Source organism: Lactuca serriola, chromosome 5 (genome assembly GCF_051521515.1).
Source record: "Lactuca serriola cultivar US96UC23 chromosome 5, Lser_US96UC23_V15, whole genome shotgun sequence".
Classification (NCBI taxonomy): domain Eukaryota; kingdom Viridiplantae; phylum Streptophyta; class Magnoliopsida; order Asterales; family Asteraceae; genus Lactuca; species Lactuca serriola.
Window position 1 is genome coordinate 250,867,491 of NC_136412.1, and position 7,360 is coordinate 250,874,850.

The following is a 7,360-nucleotide window of genomic DNA, read 5'->3' on the forward strand; positions in this document are numbered from 1 at the left end:
CATAGCACCACAACCTATCAACATACCCGATACCAGAACACAGATCTAACAGATCACCACAGTCTATCAACATATTTGATACCAAAATACAGATCTAATAGATCACCATAGTCTATCAGTATACTCGATACCAGAATACTAATCTAACAGATCACCACAGTCTATCATCACACTAAGTAACAACAATCTAAGAAATGCCTGGTCGTATCGTGAGTACTATAATTAACGTGTATTCTTATCAAATCCAAACACAGAAATGCACATTCATTGTGTTCATTTTTTTTATCGTGCTTTTCAGAACGTTACAATGCAAAGATATAAGAAGCCCTTACTTTTCGTTTTCCAGTTATTACTTCTATTGTATATTGAAATACACATTGCATTTGAATCCCATTATGGAAAAGGGCATCATTATTATTTGCAGTTTGAATTTATAGGTTTCATATAGCATCCATATAATTTTTTAAAAAGATCATATGGTATAAAAATCCAAACCAACACCAACGATGCCACAGGGCTTTCTCTAGTTAATATTATTATTTCGAGTTTGAATTTATTAGATTTTTTATTATTATTTGCAGTTTGAATTTATCAGGTTTTTTATTGCATCCATTTAATTTTTAAGAAAAGATTCTATTTTATAAAAATCCAAACCAACACCAACGATGCGACAAGGCTTTCTCTAATTATACTATATATTAAAATTTTCTGGTCTTAGCTACAGTAATTGTCACCCATATTTGTCTCTTTTGATCCCTTAACTTACATTCCTTGTCGTGTAGGTCCGTCGTGTAGGTCCCTGTCTTTGTGGCAGTTCATTACTTTCTTTCTAAATGGTAGGGGTGGCTTCTGTCAATATCTATATTTTACTGGCCACGTGTTGTTTTACTTTGCTTGGCCGCTTTGTTGGCCAATCACGTTCGGATTAGTATTCTTCTTCACCGTTTTTCTTACCATACAATACCATAAACCAACCACCTTCATCTCTATCCTTCTTCAACCCTCTCTGTGTGTGTGAGTGTTTCTCTGTAGACGCGATCCAACACCACTATATCCATCGTCTTTATGAAGCACCATCAAACACTCCTTACTTTTTTCACTACTTCTGCTATTCATCGTTTTCTCTTTAACCCACCATTTTCTTCTTTTGATGGGTTCCGATGTTGATGGTTTGAGTTTTACTTTTGAAAAGATTTTGCGTTATCGAGTATCGACTGAAATTGGGGTCGTATTTTGGCAGGGCAACTCGGAAGGCATTCCGATAGGATATTGCAACCGGTGTTTGCAGCCATCCCAGTGTTTCACCCCTTTTTCCTGAGCCTCCTTCGGTTGAAATTCAGGGCCGTGTTTTTAATTTACGGTTTCAGAAGTTGGGTTTTGTTTTTATGATGGGTTCGTCGAATCCTAATTATATATGTGATTGAGATGGTGTTAGGGGAAATTAAAACTTAATTTTTCTTGCGTCCAATTTGTGCTAATAATCCCTGCTTGGTTTCCTTTTGCTATTAGGGCTAATCAATTTCTCCATATGAAATCGACAAAATACAGATCGATATAGAGGCACATATTGAGAGTAGAAGACGGAAAAGAGAATAAAAGCAGCGGTGAAATCATATGAGTTTTATTTAGTTCAGTTACATCCCTATTGTTATCTTTGTAGACTAATTTCCAGTTGCTTCTCTTTATATGATGGTTTGTTTATTCTTTTATGTTTTACTTGATTCCATATGTGAATTCACACCGTAGTGTTTGGATGTTGGAATACTATATATGCTTTCCTTTCTTATTAGTTCTGGATGTAAGTATTCTAATTACTATAAAATTCATTTGTCTCAATTCTCACAGAATGTTTTGCATTGCAGGCTGCTGAGAGTTGCTGATGAGAAGGGTGCTAATATCATCCTTATTCAGGTATGATTATTCGACGAAATTCATAATACAATATGATTTCCTGATTGTTTCTTTATTAACTTATTTTAGCAATTGTGTTCATGGTTGATTTTGTTAAACTATTAGAGAGCTATTAGTTTTTGTCAAGCACAAAGGGGTAATTAACTTCAACGACCAAAACCTTACAATGATCATTCACTCAATGGAGAAAAAAGGAGAATATATGTCTAGATAACACTGTTATATGCTGAAGGTTTGATACATACCCCTGCACAGGCAATCACAGTTACTTTGGTGACATTTTTTTTTAAAGAACTTGATCATATCAATACTAAAAAACTTAATTTCACATAACTAACGTACCATTATCTGCTTTCCACATATTTGCTTTTGTTTTAGTTAGTTGTAGGGGTTTATAATACGAAAAGTTGCCACATAAGAAAAAAAAATACCTAAATGCCCCTAGGAGAATATTGACTTATTACTTCCTCATCACCTCTCCTTATCAGATTTTTTTTTTCCTTTTTTAAAGCTATTTGTTCAAAAGTTAATATTTTTTATTCTGATGTTTTTTTGATAGATCTATTCAAGTGTTCTTGAAGTAATCGTCAAATCTGTGTTGATATATCTTCATCCTGTTGCCAACCGCTTCCGTCGCCTGTCACCCTACTATTATTTTTGTTTCTCTGTTTTTGGCCCATCATTTTAATCTAAAAACTCCCAATTTACTCATTTGTCCTCTCCAATGACACCCCTTCTCCGTAATAGACTTTCTCTGTGAGTTTTTCCATTCTTAACATTAAGGGATATAGTTGCTTTTTAATATTCTTTTGCTTTATGTATTGGACTTTCATCGACTCAAATTATCAAATAATTAGACTTCTTAGATTTGTTATACCAGGTTTAATTAATTTTTTTTTAACTAAAATTAACATAGACATAACTTTTTTTTGTGCTACCTTTTGAATCCATTTATTTTCTAATACTCCAATCATTTTGGGAGCAAGGTTGGGAGCATGAGTTCGTAAAGAAATCAATTTGCAAATGTTTTAGATTAAATGTTGAAGTTATTTTCTAATATTTTATATTAAGCTTTGTGCACTTAGATGGTTTGTTGTGGGTAAAGTTGAAGGGCAGACAAATGGAAGAATGGAAAGTCATTTTGCATGATTATTTGAATTACTATTGAAATAATATATAAATGACATAGCTGAAACCCTCAAACTTTGGAATTCTCTACATGTGGATTCTCTAATTATATTCTCATTATTGTTCACCAATTGTTTTCTCCACTTCCTTTAAATTGATCCCATTGCACACCAAAACTGGCAGGCTCTTAATTTAAAAGTGAACAGTTGGATGGAGAATTTGTTGTAATAGAGTTAATAGAGTTGAATAAAAAGAAAGGGTTATCTTGGAATTTGATTGGAAAAGTTCACAAAAGGCAATTCTTTAAATCTGGGAGCTCTCGGTATTTCATGTAAAACTAATTATAGTTGCAATCTTTATGAGTTTGTTGCCTTTGTAGGTTGTGTGTCATTAGCAGGAATCGTAGATATAATTTCGCATCAATAAGAGTATTAAGATCAGGTTGCTCTTGGATTGCCTCTTTTTTTACTACATGTATATTTGGATAAAACATGTGAATAAATTTCTTTATGATCACCCTTTTATTAAAGGGCATTTTAGTCTTTATAAGGCTATAAAAGAATCTAATGATTTAACAAGGAAATAAAACAAAAAAACTTTTAATTGCTATCTTCATTTATGGTAATTATTCTGTAGGGGTATTTTCAGCACATGCATAATTGGGATACATGTATGCCACTTTTCTATAAACATGTTCACTTTCCAAAGTGATTCCCATAGTTTAATCAGGATGGAAGGGATAGATATAGCCACCAAAAGCCATGAACGAAGCTTAAAAACAATTATTTTTGCTTTTGGGGTTAGGCCAACTAACCACTAGCACGGTAGACCATTGGGCACACCATTGGATACACCGTCTGTATTTTATGAAATCATCTTCATACACTCTTTCTTTTCAGCAAAAGGTGAATCATCTATACATCTTTTATAGTTCTCGCTTGAACAATTGTTTGGTTTTTTATAAAAGACGTGTTGAATTTGCCAAATCATAGACTTATATGCTTTTTTGTTGTTGTAACACGCAAATCATCCAAAAAGAAAAGAGGAGGTAGGGGTAAAGTGGGAAGGTGGACATATCTTTCTAATACATATTACATGGCTGTTCATCATAAAAACTCTGGAAATTGTTCAAGGAAAACGTGATTGATTATGGTCTTCTTTCCTACCAATAACCATTGAAGTTTTGTTTCTGGTGTACGACAACAACAACAACAATATACTACAAAATTGGAGTCTAATTGTTTGGCAACTCGATGTGCTGTTGCAGTACATAGAATAGGGAAGCTGAAAGGTTACAAAATTGAAGTGAACAGCTTTTGTGGCCCAAAAATGAAATGGATTTAATAGTAAAGGAAGGGCCAGGGGAGTCTCTTTGTGTTGAGCTGACTATAGCTTGGGCTGGGCTTGCAATGGTTCACAAGGCCACTAAAAAACTAATCAAAACGAATCAGAATATGCACTAGGTAATTCCGGACGACACATAAGGATAGAAACTCTGTTGCGTCTTTTTTTAATGTTTCCATATGTTTCACATCTTTTGCGTATGTATCAACGTTATGAATGTTTACTTTCAAATGCAATTCATCCTCCCATGTAAAGACACTAATAAGCCTCTAAAAATATAAGGTTACCCAATATATCATAAACAACATCGAAAGCTTCTGACCCCCGCGTAGCGGGGGATACCTATCTAGTTAATATTATGACAAATAAATCGAAAGGGAGTACCCCTACCTTAACCCTTATAAATGTTAAAAGAAATATATTGTTTTGTTGAAGCGTTGATCATTTTTTTTTCTTTCAACTTCCTTTTTATAACAACATTAGAACTCGTGGTAATTACGGTTATAAAAATTAATTAAACTTTTATAATAAAAACTTATAATTATTAATTAGTTATTTTAAATAAATCATTTTAAATAAACTCTTATTTAACAGATATATCAAATTTTTAAAGTTATTATAACTTTAAATTTAACATATAATTAAAAAATATAAATTTGAATTCTGAAATGAGTTGTCTAATATAACTACATGACACATGATATAATATTAATGAGGAGTTGTATTAGAGTGACACTTGGCAAAAGGATGTTAAAATTATTTATTTATTAGAATAGGGATAGTCATTTATGTGATGTCAAAAATTACAGATGCTATATAAACCATATTTTTATGGTATAATTTTATTTTGATTTGTTTTATAACCAATATAAAATAACAAACTTACTTTTATCCTATCTTTTATCTTTTAGAATTTATTTATTATATAGATCATTTCGGCTATAGACATGCATTCCATGGAGAATCATTTACGGGCTCCGCTGAACAAAAAATTTTGTACGATATCACACTGACCAATGATTTTCCGCATAGATACCTCCGCGGAGACATTAAACCCTCCGTGGAGTGATCATTTTGATGTTCATGAAATCCTCCTTAGAGGTCGTGACGAGGGCTCCACGGAGGCGTTAACCTCTTCGTGAGATGAGTCATTAGAAGGGTATTAGCGACGGTTTTTTGTGATATAAATGATTTTTTGATCTATTTTCAAAATTCAATCGGTTTTAGGGTTGAATTTTTTTTCAAAGAAAATATGAGTTTTGTTATTTTATGTACGGGGGGTTTTTGGTAGATGAGTAATGGAATTAACACCTACGTTAGATCAAAGTTTAACAACTTAGGTTTACTACTTCCGCCTAATTTTGATTGTCGAATATTATTTGATTTGGTTAAAAGTAAGGCTAATAGGTTCAATAGTAATATATCATTGTCATTTCAACACCCGCTGCATGGTTATGTTATGAATATTGTAGACGAAGCAGATGTTCATAAACTCATAAATGTAATATCTGAAACAGAGGAGAGTGTGCATTTGTATTTGGAGGAGTTTGAGGGATGGGTCGAACAGACAGAAGCAGTTGAAAAGATCATACCATACAATGTTGAAAACATTGTATCTGATAATGTTGAAGAGTGTCCACAAGAAGAAATTATGGCTGTGAATACGGTGGAAGAAGAAATTTTATATGAGTTCGGAAGAGTGCGTGACAAAACTTTGTCAGATGATGAAGATTCAAATGAAGGCTGGTCAGAAGATGAGTTCATACATAGACTAAAAGCTTCAGACATCTTTTACGGTATGCCTCCCATACCTGATTTCCCTGATCCCATTGTTGAATCTGGACCATTTCACAATTTAGGTCCAAATGATGATATGTTCGTTCGTCAAATGTATGATAACAAACAACAACTAATATATGCTTTGATTCTTAAAGCAACCAGAGAAAACTTTCAGTTTAAGACCAAACATTTTAACAAAAACCGTTACGAGGTATATTGTGAAATTGAGAACTGTAGTTGGCATATATATGCAAAACACATTGATCTAAGTGATGAATTTGAAATCAGGACTTCCAACAATGTGCACACATGTTCGTCATTACAGATACACCCAACTCATAAGCACATAAATAAAAAGGCCACTGGTACTATATTGCATGAGATTATGGGAAAAACTCATTTGAAGGTTTTGGAGGCCGAATGAAATATCAAGGGATTTGAATGCTTTGCTGGAAATCAATGTAAGTTACAAACAAGCATGGCGTGCAAAATAATATGCTATGGAACTGTTGTTGAGATCCTCTGAACTGTTGTTGAGTACAGTGGCCTATATACAAATAGTTTCTGAAGACTGTTTTTATTGTTGTTTTTATGTAATTAGGAGCAAGGTAAATACAAAAAACTTGTTGTTATTTAATATATACTTATTTGTAAAAAAAATGTAGAGTGTTTATGTGTTCCATACAAATATATTGCAGATACGAGCGTTCAAACGTTTTTGTCGTAAAGTCATAATTATGGATGGTGCCCATTTGAAGGGGGGTTTTAAAGGAACCATATTGCATGCAGTAGTTATGGATGGGAACAAGCAGATAGTACCCATTGCGCACAGAATATGCAAAAAAGAGAGTGGTCTTACTAGGACATGGTTTCTTGAAAAGTTGTATGACTGCGTTGGTGATTGTCAAGATTTGACTTTGTAAGTGATAGGTGTGACATCCCCAAAATCTCGGCCAGAAAAGACCGATTTCATTTATGCTTTTTAAAATAATTTTCAGAGTAAATCCTTTTAATTTTAAAAGAGATGCGGAATTTGTTCCCAAAAACAAAACATGATAAAATAGATATTTATCAAAACATTTCATAAAGAAATATGATTTCATTTCATAATCAAAAGTCGGGATGTCATGTTCCGATACAGATCATAAAGCATAAACGATAGCATTACAAGTCTTTCAACAAATATATACATATACAG

The 7,360-nt window shown here is 32.9% G+C and overlaps 1 long non-coding RNA gene across 1 annotated transcript; it reads left to right on the forward strand.

Annotated features, from left to right (window-relative positions):
* Positions 1-983: 983 nt before the first annotated feature.
* On the forward strand, positions 984-4,666 carry LOC145051557 (uncharacterized). Its single transcript, XR_013683697.1, has 3 exons — positions 984-1,911; positions 3,419-3,480; positions 3,676-4,666. It is a non-coding gene; the product is annotated as an uncharacterized LOC145051557 (long non-coding RNA).
* Positions 4,667-7,360: the final 2,694 nt, after the last annotated feature.